This window comes from Entelurus aequoreus, linkage group LG14 (assembly GCF_033978785.1).
Source record: "Entelurus aequoreus isolate RoL-2023_Sb linkage group LG14, RoL_Eaeq_v1.1, whole genome shotgun sequence".
NCBI lineage: Eukaryota > Metazoa > Chordata > Actinopteri > Syngnathiformes > Syngnathidae > Entelurus > Entelurus aequoreus.
The window spans coordinates 6,375,816-6,389,793 of NC_084744.1; the positions used below are offsets into that span (position 1 = coordinate 6,375,816).

Sequence of the window (13,978 nt, forward strand, 5' to 3'; positions counted from 1 at the left end):
GGTATGGGGGTGTATTAGTGCCCAAGGCATGGGTAACTTACACATCTGTGAAGGCACCATAAATGCTGAAAGGTACATACAGGTTTTGGAACAACATATGCTGCCATCTAAGCGCCGTCTTTTTCATGGACGCCCCTGCTTATTTCAGCAATACAATGCCAAGCCACCTTCAGCACGTGTTACAACAGCGTGGCTTCGTAAAAAAAAGAGTGCGGGTACTTTCCTGGCCCGCCTGCAGTCCAGACCTGTCTCCCATCGAAAATGTGTGGCGCATTATGAAGCGTAAAATACGACAGCGGAGACCCCGGACTGTTGAACGACTGAAGCTCTACATAAAACAAGAATGGGAAAGAATTCCACTTTCAAAGCTTCAACAATTAGTTTCCTCAGTTCCCAATCGTTTATTGAGTGTTGTTAAAAGAAAAGGTGATTGTGACAGACTCATGCCGTCTTGTGGGTTCCATGGACCATCAACTAGAGACATCCTTGAGCAGTTTGACGTTTGTTTTATTTTTGCAAACAAAACCTCAGTCCAGGTCGCTTTTCAGATCCTCCTCCTCTCTCGCTCCGCGTCAGCTTCACTTTGGCTCCTTCCAGTCTCTTCCCCCTCTCTCTCTGCTGCTCCCCATTTCTTCAGCGAGAGGAGATTGGATGATCGTGCCCAGGTGCGCGGATTGCGCACCTGGGCATGATTGCGGCGTCGCTCCCGGCGTGCCCTACTTCGCTGCTCTCTCGCCGGCCCTGCCTCTCCACAGTCCTCCATCGCCAAACGCAAGCCGGGATTCCGACCGGCTGCGCGTACTCCCCCCCCATCCCCCCCTTTTTCAGAGGGAGCGGGAAGTGAGGACGGCCAGGTCCCCCTGTGGCCCTTCTCCCTTTCTGTGTCTTCTTCCTTTTCCGCCTGTTCTTTTTTCCCCTCTTCATCTTCAACGTCTTTTTGGTATTTTCTTTGTCTTCAAATTTTTATTTTTCTTCAACTTCTTTTTCTTCAACATCTTCTTTTTCTTCAACTTCTTCTATTTCTTCAACTTCTTATTTTTCTTCAACTTCTTTTTCTTCAACTTTTTCACCTTCTTCTTCAACTTCTTCACCTTCAACTTTTTCTTTAACTTCTTTACCTTCTTCTTCAACTTCTTCACCTTCAACTTCTTTTTTTTCTTCAACTTCTTCACCTTCTTCTACAACTTCTTCACCTTCAACTTCTTCTTTTTCTTCAACTTCTTCTTTTTCTTCATCACCTTCGGGGGTCCATTCGCCCCCCCCCCACCCCCGTTTTGTCCGCCAACACCTGCAGGAGCCTCAATTGTCGGCGGGTATCTTCAAGACCCTGGCGGCTGCCTGCCGCCAGTTCCGTGAACGCCCTCACGAGGGCCCACAGGAGATCGTCACATTGGGCGCCAAATGTGACAGCCTTGTGCCGTCTTGTGGGTTCCATGGACCATCAACTAGAGACATCCTTGAGCAGTTTGACATTTGTTTTATTTTTACAAACAAAAGCTCAGTCCAGGTCGCTTTTCAGCTCCTCTTCTTCGCTCGCTCGTCATCGTCTGTCTCTTGCTCTCATCCTCTCTCGCTCGGCGTCAGCTTCACTTTGGCTCCTTCCAGTCTCTTCCCCCTCTCTCTCTGCTGCTCCCCTTTTCTTCAGCGAGAGGAGATTGGATGATCGTGCCCAGGTGCGCGATACGCGCACCTGGGCAAGATTGCGGCGTCGCTCCCGGCGTGCCCCGCCTCGCCGCTCGCTCGCCGTCCACGCCTCCTTGCCGCCATCTTGGGCCGGGCCCCGGCGTGCCCTGCCTCGCTGCTCGCTCGCCGGCCCCGCCTCTCTACAGTGATGTAACACAGTGGTGAACATGCCCTTTCCCAACTACTTTGGCACGTGTTGTTAGTTATTATTTGCAAAAAAAAAAAAGAAGTTTATGAGTTCGAACATCAAATATCTTGTCCTTGTAGTGCATTCAATTGAATATGGGTTGAAAAGGATTTGCAAACCATTGTATTCCGTTTGTATTTACATCTAACACAATTTACCACCTCATATGGAAACGTGGTTTGTATGTAGTGCTGGTCTCTTGTAAGTAGTGCTGCTACCTGCTGGTCTTTTGTATGTAGTACTGCCACCTGCTGGTCTCTTGTAAGTAGTACTGCCACCTGCTGGTCTCTTGTAAGTAGTACTGCCACCTGCTGGTCTCTTGTATGTAGTGCTCCCACCTGCTGGTCTCTTGTATGTAGTGCTGCCACCTGCTGGTCTCTTGTATGTAGTGCTGCCACCTGTTGGTCTCTTATATGTAGTGCTGCCACCTGCTGGTCTTTTGTATGTAGTGCTGCCACTTGCTGGTGTCTTGTATTTAGTGCTGCCACCTGCTGGTCTTTTGTTTGTAGTGCTGCCACCTGCTGGTCTCTTGTATGTAGTATTGCTGCCAGTTGCTGGTTTTTTGTATGTAGTAGTGTTGCCACCTGCTGGTCTTTTTTATGTAGTGCTGCCACCTGCTGGTCTTTTGTTTGTAGTGGTGCCACCTGCTGTTCTCTTGTGTGTAGTGCTGCCACCTGCTGTTCTCTTGTATGTAGTGCTGCCACCTGCTGGGCTCTTGTGTGCAGTGCTGCCACCTGCTGGTCTCTTGTGTGTAGTGCTACTAACAGCTGGTTCTTTGTCTGTAGTGCTACCACCTGCTGGTATCTTGTGTATAGTGCTGCCACCTGCTGGTCTCTTGTTCTTGGTGCTGCCACCTGCTGGTCTCTTGTATGTAGTGCTGCCACCTGCTGGTCTCTTGTGTGTAGTGCTGCCACCTGCTGGTCTTTTGTTTGCAGTGCTTTCACCTGCTGGTCTCTTCTCTGTTATACTGCCACCTGCTGGTCTCTTGTATGTAGTGCTGCCACTTGCTGGGGTGGTGGAAGGTCTGAATCTTAAACAGCAACAAAATTGAATTTAGTACAAAAGTTTTATTTACCCATAATCAAATGGTACAAGGTTGGATTGAATTGTCATCCAAACAGACAACATCCTCCGGAGACATTGGATGAATTGAGAATCATGCGAATCATACATACTCTTGGTCTACTTGGCCATTTATGTGTTTCCCTTTGTGTCAAGGTCCCGTTGTTTTGGACCTGTTTATTCTGCAACCTCCTTGAATCCTTTAGCCATATTAACTAATCAAAACATTTTGTTCAATGGTCAGGCCGACCATATGTTCAACTCTCACCCACATATGCTCCTTTAATGGTACAGAATAGAAAAAAAAGAAACTAGCAGACATTCTTAATGCTTTTCGACCTCGCTCTCTTTTCGGACTTTGACAGACACAACATATGTTTTAAAAGCTCAGAAATTCCACCACATACTCCCCTTCCAGGGTTTTAGAACCCTGGACCATACCGATTTCTGACATAGGCCACTTCCTTAAAAATCTCTACCACAGATAGAGGCAAAAACCCCAATGTTGTTATGCGGGGAGAACATTCCTCTATGACCCTCACTAAGCAATTGCTGTAATCAGCCTGCAGTAAAACCGTATCACAGAACACAATTAGTGGCCTTTACCTTTGATTTAGTAAAATGGAATAACAGAATACTTTGATCATGCACATCATTGAACATAATTAGATGAATATATATATATATATATATATATATATATATATATATATATATATATATATATATATATATATATATATATATATATATATATATATATACATACAAACCCTGTTTCCATATTAGTTGGAAGATTGTGTTAGATGTAAATATAAACGGAATACAATGATTTGCAAATCCTTTTCAACCCATATTCAGTTGAATGCACTACAAGGACAAGATATTTGATGTTCGAACTCATAAACTTATTTTTTTTTGCAAATAATAATTAACTTATAATTTCATGGCTGCAACACGTGCCAAAGTAGTTGGGAAAGGGCATGTTCACCACTGTGTTACATGGCCTTTCCTTTTAACAACACTCAGTAAAGGTTTGGGAACTGAGGAGACATATTTTTTAAGCTTCTGAGGTGGAATTCTTTCCCATTCTTGCTTGATGTACAGCTTAAGTTGTTCAACAGTCCGGGGGTCTCCGTTGTAGTATTTTACGCTTCATAATGCACCACACATTTTCAATGGGAGACAGGTCTGGACTACAGGCAGGCCAGTTTAGTACCTGCACTCTTTTACTATGAAGCCACGCTGTTGTAACACGTGCTGATTGTGGCTTGGCATTGTCTTGCTGAAATGAGCAGGGGCGTCCATGGTAACGTTGCTTGGATGGCAACATATGTTGCTCCAAAACCTGTATGTACCTTTCAGCATCAATGGTGCCTACACAGATGTGTAAGTTACCCATGTCTTGGGCACTAATACACCCCCATACCATCACACATGCTGGCTTTTACACTTTGCGCCTATAACAATCCGGATGGTTCTTTTCCTCTTTGGTCCGGAGGACACGACGTCCACAGTTTCCAAAAACAATTTGAAATGTGGACTCGTCAGACCACAGAACACTTCTCCACTTTGCATCCGTCCATCTTAGATGAGCTCAGGCCCAGCGAAGCCGACTGCGTTTCTGGGTGTTGTTGATAAACGGTTTTCGCCTTGCATAGTAGAGTTTTAACTTGCACTTACAGATGTAGCGACCAACTGTAGTTACTGACAGTGGTTTTCTGAAGTGTTCCTGAGCCCATGTGGTGATATCCTTTACACACTGATGTCGCTTGTTGATGCAGTACAGCCTGAGGGATCGAAGGTCACGGGCTTAGCTGCTTACGTGGAGTGATTTCTCCAGAATCTCTGAACCCTTTGATGATATTACAGACCGTAGAAGGTAAAATCCCTAAATTCCTTGCAATAGCTGGTTGAGAAAGGTTTTTCTTAAACTGCTCAACAATTTGCTCAGGCATTTGTTGACAAAGTGGTGACCCTCGCCCCGTCCTTGTTTGTGAATGACTGAGCATTTCATGGAAGCTACTTTTAAACCCAATTATGGCACCCACCTGTTCCCAATTAGCCTGCTCACCTGTGGGATGTTCCAAATAAGTGTTTGATGAGCATTCCTCAACTTTATCAGTATTTATTGCCACCTTTCCCAACTTCTTTGTCACGTGTTGCTGGCATCAAATTCTAAAGTTAATGATTATTTGCAAAAAAAAAAAAGTTTATCAGTTTGAACATCAAATATGTTGTCTTTGTAGCATATTCAACTGAATATGGGTTGAAAAGGATTTGCAAATCATTGTATTCCGTTTATATTTACATCTAACACATTTTCCCAACTCATATGGAAACGGGGTTTGTATATAAATATGTACTTATTCAGATGTTTTTCACATTAATGATCAATAAAACAACAATCTCTTTTAAAATGAATATAGACTTATGACTGTAAGCTGTTGCATAATTCTTTCTCCGGCACTTGCAATGAATGTAGTTACCAATTTTGTTGTTATGTGATTGATTTTGAACAAAAACTGAATTTCGTATGAGTCCATGCCCGTGTAGATCCCTTGGTGGTGCCTCAGGCTGGTGGCCTGCCGACACCTCGTTGGGCTTTCGGCTGCCTGGCAGGGGTGCCTTTGGAGTAAGGGGGGCCATGGTCATCTCCACTGTCAGTCTTGGTGAAGGAGGAGATTCACTCAAACAGTCTGGCTCTGTCTCTCTTTGGGGTGTGGCTCTGTCCATTGGGCAGGCTGTGCAGTGGCATGTGCGCGCTGGCCGCTTTGGGGAAGGCTGAGGTAGAGTTGGAGCTGTTGGTGCTCTAGTCGAGGCCCTCTGCTTTCTTCAAGGCCTCCTCGCCGCTCGGCACCCCCGACACCTCCTTCCACAGCTGCTGGAGGTCCGACGGACACATCGTGGCTGGCAACCTTAGTCGTTTTCGTCATCGCTGGCCAGGTGTTTTCTCTCCTCTGAGGTTCCTCCCAGTCAGGTATCGGGTGTTGTCTCTCCTCTCCCGATTCCTCCCAGTCAGGTATCGGTAACAGGTCTGGGATCCGACTTTGACCCTGACCCTCCCGGCGGGTAGAAGGGAATCTGGAGTGGCGGGTTGTCATCCTCGAATCACAGAGGAACTGGCACACAAATTCTGCATTTTGTAAAAATACCATTTTGGTCTTATGCTGATTCTTCCTTCCAAGGGAGCTGCTGGTCCTGGGAAGGGCTGATCTGTATGCAGTTCATAGGGTGAAAAATTCAAAGGCTGTAAAAACTGTTTTATTGATAAATAATGATAAATGGGTTATACTTGTATAGCGCTTTTCTACCTTCAAGGTAGTCAAAGCGCTTTGACACTATTTCCACATTCACCCATTCACACACACATTCACACACTGATGGAGGGAGCTGCCATGCAAGGCGCTACCAGCACCCATCAGGAGCAAGGGTGAAGTGTCTTGCCCAAGGACACAACAGACGTGACTAGGATGGTAGAAGGTGGGGATTGAACCCCAGTAAACAGCAACCCTCCGATTGCTGGCACGGCCACTCTACCAACTTCGCCACGCCGTCCCCCATTGACTTGACTTGGCCGGGATTATTCAGGGACATTCGAATGATCATTAACACTAATGGCAACATGTCAATCAAATTCAATTTGGTCTGTGCACACATTTTAGCCAATTTGAATTTGGTGTTCTGGTTCCTCCTTTCAACCTTACCTTGTGACTGAGGATGATAACCTGTGTTCTTTTCGACCAAAGCTGAGTATTTTTTTTAAATGGGTGCCGTTGTTTGACCTAATCTTTTGGGGGAAACCATGTCGGGGTATTAGGTCATTCACAAGTCATTTAATTACTGATTTGGCATCCTTCTTTGAGGTTGGGGTTGCTTCCGGCCAACCATTGTAATTGTCAACACAAGTCAGCAAGCCCCTGTTTCCTTCAAAATAAAAAATACAACTTGACACGCTCAAACTCGACACGATCCAATTCACCTCCTCCCCCCTTTTGTCCCTGAAAAAAGAGACAGTGTTAGTAGTGTTAGTAGTAGTAGTGGTAGTAGTAGTAGTAGTAGTGGTAGTGGTAGTAGTAGTATCACTTTCAGAAACATCCAAGAAAAAGAAAAGGCAGCTGATAGTCAAGCGCAGCAAGAGCAGAGGCGGAGGACAGGTCACGTTTTGAGGTCAATGAAAACCTTTTTCTGTGGACCACTGCAGGGTGGCATTAGGGTAGGGAACCCCTTAGCGATATTGACCCTACATTATATGCATATTATTCAATATGGTGAAAGCCACAAAATATGCTTATATATATATTGACACAAATATTAGAAAAACACTAACCTTATGGCGGATGCTTTTGCAATAGTAATTTGATATTTTACAACACCTAGTGAATTATTGTGGTCACAATAATTCACTAAGTAGTTTAGTTAGTTTAGTCTTTATATGATAGGACAATGCACAGAAACATTAAGTTCAAAGACAGACATGTTCTGTACCAGATTATAGCTAAATAGCTACTTTCCATCTTCAGTCCCTGGCTACCTAAATTAAAGGAATACACAAATCATGCAATTAAATTATGACAGTAAAATCCTACTATAGCATGTAATCAAATTAAGAAAAGTCATAAAATGCCCTTTCATGGACACATACTTAATATACAATACAACCACACCTCATCTGCTCAGTGGCCTGGTGGTTAGAGTGTCCGCCCTGAGATCGGTAGGTTGTGAGTTCAAACCCCGGCCAAGTCATACCAAAGACTATAAAAACGGGACCCCTTTACCTCCCTGCTTGACACTCAGCATCAAGGGTTGGAATTGGGGGTTAAATCACCAAAAATTATTCCTGTGCGCGGCCACTGTTGCTGCTCACTGCTCCCCTCACCTCCCAGGGGGTGATCAAGAGTGATGGGTCAAATGCAGAGAGTAATTTTGCCACACCTAGTGTGTGTGTGTGGCAATCATGGGTACTTTAACTTTAATTTACATCATCACACAAAGACAATACATGCTCTTGTTCACATCTGTCAGACACACCAACAGACACACCTCACAATTTACAACAAAAAATGCTCTCATGGATAAATATAATACACATTAAGTTGATGTGTCAAACATAATGCATACCTTAGTGACCGTGTGAGCAGCTTTGATTGCTCTAAAGCCACTTTTTAACTTCAATTTTTCTATTGCTTTGGATATAACGGGGAGAAGGCTAATTGGTCTGTACTTGTTGATGTCTTCTTTATTTCCTGCTTTATGGATTGGGATGATAGTGGCAGTTTTCAACCTGGTAGGGAAAGTGTTTTCTGTTATTTATTTATTTATCCATGTTGTTATAGGAGCAGTAAGACTATCTTTATACGTTATTAGGAAGAATGTGTCCAGACCGTATATATCTCTAGATCGTGAGTTTGATAATGCAGAGAGGATTTTGTTTACCTTTGTTTCATTTGTTAATTCTAAACTTAGTCCATCCTGAATAAATGGCAATTCTTTGCACTGATTTTGAGGGGTTTTTTTTAATTCAGGGTTTGTACAGACTGGATGAAATGTTCATTAAAATGATTACTTATGTCCAGACTGTCTGTGATAGTAGCGCCATTGATATTTAATGTTATAGTGTTGTTTCTTGTTTGCTCTCTCCCAGTGAGTTTGTCAATGGTTTTCCATAACTGTAATGTTCCCTTTTGCAGCTTTGATTAATTCTAAGTGAAAGTCAGCCCTAGACTTCCGCATAAGCATTGTAACTTTAAAAATCATACGATCCGTATTTAGACCTGTTTTAATTGCTCTTTTGAGAGCTGAGTCTGGATTTTTCATTAGAATCCAAATTGTTTCATTAATCCATTGGTTCTCAAACTTTTTTTGTCATCCCCCACTTTGGACAAGGGGGAGTTTTCAAGCCCCACCTGCCTCCATCGCCCCAACAGAACGCTAATGCCAAGCTTAACATTTTCAAATTTACTGAACATCAAGTAACATCAAGTTGTATGCATTCAAACTCAATAACATAAAATAACATCAAGTTCAATAATCAATAAAATAACTGTGCAGCTGTGGTATAAATTGCATCAAGTTCAATAATAAATCAAATAACTTGCATCAAGTTCAATAATAAATAAAATAAAAGTGCCACTTTCCAATCTTTGCAACAAAAAAAAGGAGGAGCTATGCATTTGGCAAGACAGGGAAAGTGAACATGAGTTTTACAGTACTCCAGCAATAGTGGCTGCAATGAGCCTGTTTTGCACTGCACAGCTTTTCAAATCGGGGTTGCAGGCTTGACACTGCCACTCTTAAGTCATGCTCAATGTTCAGCTGAGACCTGTACTTCGTTTTGAGTGAAGCAACAGCTGAAAAGCCTATCTCACACAGATAAGATGTGGCAAAGGGGAGAAGAATGGACACAGCTCTCTGCCCGATGAGTGGATGATTAGCACGGATGGGTAGCAACCCATCCGCGCGAAAGTTTGTTCCGCTTAGCCCCGCCCCCATTAGTTACTGTTGCTATGTCTGTCAAACTTTCGCTCCTACCTAGAAATTTAAAGCCTACAGGAAAAATAAGTAATTTACATTTATTTATATAGCGGATTTCACAGACAGAATCACAAATGAAAAATGAAAGCATAGTAAAAAAAGAAAATCTAAGAATATAATTTAAAAAAAAAAAAATTAAAGTGAAATTTCCTCCCGGCCCTCGCGCCCCACCTGTCAAGTCTCTATTCCCCACCAGTGGGGCGCGCCCCACACTTTGAGAAACGCTGCATCTATCCAAGGTATTTTTATTTTAGCACTTTTCTATCTGGGTTTTGTTTTAGTGTGTTTACAGATGATCTCTTTGATTTTTGTCACTAGGTCATCACAGGCATGTTGGGTGCTTGTCCAATTCATGTCACTCCATGGGACAGTTTTAAATTCATCCTCTAGTAAGTGTTGGTCTTTTTTAGGGATATAGGGCAAGCACTTTTGTGTACCTTTTTGGCCGTGATGCCTAAATCTTGACAACTTCCGTGTTATCAATGTGATGTTATGGTCTGATAAGCCTGTTAGTAAATTGTACGTGATTTTTTTATGCGATCAGGTTTATTAGTAAATACCAAATCCAGTAAGGTTAAGGAGGAATGTGTCATTCTAGTAGAGCTGCTTATCATTTGTGTCATGTATAAGCCGTTTATAATATCCTTAAGTTTCTTTCTACGCGACTTATTTTAACCAGTCCAGATTAAAGTCCCCCATAACGATCAATTCTTTCATATTGTGCTGTTTGAGGATGTCTGAAAATGAATCGAGAAAAATGTCTTTAGCTGTGGCCGGTCGGTATGCTACAATTACCTTGAAATACATTTCTGAGGACAATGTGATTTTAGTTCCAACACAGTCAAGATGATCTACTGGGAGGTTTATTTGTTCACTTTTAATGTTTTCCCTTACATAAATCATAACTCCTCCCCCTCTCCCACTTGATCTGTCTTTTCAGTAAATCTTGTACCCCGGGACATTAATTAGAATATTTAACCATGTCTCCGATAGACAAAGGCACCCCAGATTAGAGTCTGACAGTAACTGCTGGATTTGTTCAGTATGGTTCCTGTTGTAGAAAGTTGAATGATGCGGACACGTTTGTTACTGAATACTTTCTACAGACTTTTGTCTCTAAGCGACTTTGTGTGTGTAATAAGCAACTATCTTAAATGTGTTGTTTTAGCTCAGCTGTTGTGTAGCTGCTAGCTCCTCGCAGCCTACAGCAGGAGTGTCCAAATTGCAGCCCATAGTTATGTTTATAACAGACAACCGAAACAATTGAAAATGTGGTATTTGCGTCTCGGTTCAATCAGCGGCAGCTACGCCCTGTTTCATCATTTGACCTAAGTCTTTGGTTTCGTAGGCGGGACAGAGGGCAAGGGAACAATGTGGGACAGCAATTGTCTTATCTTGCAGACATTTAATTTCCATTTAGTTTTATTCTCTACATGTAATTCTACATGCTTCAGTGTCACATAGAAAATTGCTTTCTTTGTCATTTGTTTCAATTATTATTTCTGGTTTACTTGCTGTCTGTTTATTTAAGTTCTCATAACTTAGTATGTCCTTATGATTAGAATTTGTTTAACGCTGATCTACGTTTTGTCATGACTGGAGCGCTGAGTGTGGCGACTTTTGTCTGTACTTCTTCCTCACTATCTCCCTTCCAACTTGATTGTAAACCAACTGCAGAACAGCTACCTCTCTGTCACGTTTCTGAATGTGTTTAGTTTATTTTTTTCTTTGCTTTGTAATTGTTTGTGTCCGCTCGTTCCATTTCTGTGAATATCTTTTTATTTCATCGGCTAACAGTGGTTTCAGTTTACTGAGGCCCCAACTGCTGACCAAACCTTCATGATTCACACAGGTGTGACTATAAACGTTGACAATATATGATTAATAGCAGTTACACAGATAAAAGTTAAAAATATTTTAGAATATAAATTAAAATTGTATTTTATTGTGATAATTCTTAAAATAATTAAAATGTCAATCTATTTAAATAATCAATTTACCTTTATCCAATTTAAATTCAATTTAATTGAATTTACTTATTTAACTTTATTTAATTTATTTGCTATATAAATATTAATTCAAAGCTTCCCAAATGCATTCATTGATATTTAAATGTTTATTTATTTATTTATCTTTTATTTTACTTATTATCAAACTCAACCTGCCAGCACTCCCTCCAGACTGAGTGCAGCTGTCCACTCACATTTTGTAATGCCAAGCTAAATGCTAACCTAGCCTTACTAGGCCTCAGTAAGCTAATTTTTGCTAACCTAGCTCAATGCTAAACTAATCCTATGCTAATCTAATTTATGCTAAAATATGCTATGCTATGCTAACCTATGCTATGCTAACAGTGACACTCCTCTTCGGCCCACGTCTAACATGCAGCACGTCGCACAGTCAACTATTTTTCTCACCCAGAAGCACAGCTGTATTATATCAAAACTTAATAATAATAAACAACATTTATCATTCACTCTGAGCTGGACGAAGTGGCTGGGGAGAGGGAAGTCTGGGCTTCCCTGCTTAGGCTGCTGCCCCCGCGACCCGACCTCCGATAAGCGGAAGAAGATGGATGGATGGATAAATATTTCACTCATATGATTTCCGAACATAAACTTTGTCTATCTTCTCAAACACACACACAGTTTGGACAAAACTTTACAGATTAGCAGGGAATGTACGGGGGGCTGGTGAGCGGGAGTAATGATTAACTCTTTCAAGAGACGGAAAATGAAAAAGTCAGACCTGCAGGTGCATACACAATTCTTATTAAAATATGCATATATAAATGTACCAACAATAAAACTGAATCACTCCACATCCAACACACTTTTCAACATTCACCAATACACACACACATTAACAATATAATACAAACCCACCCCAGTCCGGACTCTATAAACAATTATACACGCGTGCTTTTTGTGGAACGGCCGTCTCATATCACGAACGCAGGTCACTTCTTACTCCAGCGGAGCAGACCCTACGTTACCACCCTGAACAACACGGAAACAGCCTGAAGGCGCCGTAGAATCACTGGTGATCAGCCAACAATTCTACGGCCATCATGTATGGTCAGTTCCAAAACAGTTTCACCAATGCTCAACTGTATGGAGCCCGATCTCCATCCGTCTAACTGCAGCACACTAATCAGAACGTCGTGACAGCTCAGTCGATCTCCTTTACCGGAGTCACTGAAAAGTCACTAAAAATGGAGCTTTTACCGCTGCAGTTCCACAAAAACAGATGTGTCGCACATTCACAGACTTTCAACAATTGTTTATAGTCAAATGTACCACCAGCTAGTTAAAAATGCCATTACGTTAGCTGTATCCAAACTGTGCTAACCTGGTGTACTTGCAGAAGAAGTAGAAAGAGGTTAAGAAATGTATTTGCCTCAAATAGTCGGTGCTACACACTCCTGAACCACCGCAATTCTATTAACAGTTCCCATCCATCCATCCATTTTCTACCGCTTATCCCTTTTGGGGTCGCGGGGGGTGCTGGAGCCTATCTCAGCTACAATCGGGCGGAAGGCGGGGTACACCCTGGACAAGTCGCCACCTCATCGCAGGGCCAACACAGATAGACAGACAACATTCACACTCACATTCACACACTAGGGCCAATTTAGTGTTGCCAATCAACCTATCCCCAGGTGCATGTCTTTGGAGGTGGGAGGGGCCTATCCCCAGGTGCGTGTCTTTGGAAGTGGGAGGAAGCCGTAGTACCCGGAGGGAACCCACGCAGTCACGGGGAGAACATGCAAACTCCACACAGAAAGATCCCGAGCACAGGATCGAACCCAGGACCCAGCACGGTGGCAGAGGGGTTAGTGCGTCTGCCTCATTAACAGTTCCCCTTATTGTTAAAACAAAAAATCACAAGTTTTCAAACAAATACACAGACAATACAATCACATACTGCGCAACCCAAGCCAACCATAACATACCCCATTCCAGGTTGTTTTTGGAAAAACCTGGCTAAACCTATCTTTTATCAAAAACAGGTTCAGCAATTAGTCTTACCAGTCCCGACCATCTCCAGACAGACAGCGTTTACACATTAAGCGAAATTGCTTACCTTTAGATGTGCACACAGTGCAACCTCTGTCTGCCTTGACAGACCGGGAGCGGATGTCGACCTGCAGCGTTCTAGACCATCCTGTTCGTGACGCCAATTTTATGTGGTGGAATGTCCGAATCTTAAACAGCAACAAAAGTGAATTTAGTACATAATCAAATGGTACAAGGTTGGATTGAATTGCCATGCAAACAAACGACGTCCTCCGGAGACGTTGGATGAATCAAGAATCATGCCAATCATCCATAGACTTGGTCTACTTGACCATCTATGTGTTTCCCTCGTGTGTCAAGGTCCAGTTGTTTTGGACCTGTTTGTTCTGCAACATCCTTGAATCCCTTAGCCATAATAAACAATGAAAACATTTTGTACAATGGTCAGGCCGACCATATGTTCAACTCTAACCCACATATGCTCCTTCAATGG

At 42.6% G+C, this 13,978-nt stretch overlaps 1 long non-coding RNA gene across 1 annotated transcript; it reads right to left on the bottom strand.

Annotated features, from left to right (window-relative positions):
* Positions 1-5,850: 5,850 nt before the first annotated feature.
* Positions 5,851-13,978, bottom strand: LOC133665238 (uncharacterized). Its single transcript, XR_009828724.1, has 3 exons — positions 13,553-13,978; positions 6,088-6,148; positions 5,851-6,016 (listed from the first exon to the last, which is right to left on the bottom strand). It is a non-coding gene; the product is annotated as an uncharacterized LOC133665238 (long non-coding RNA).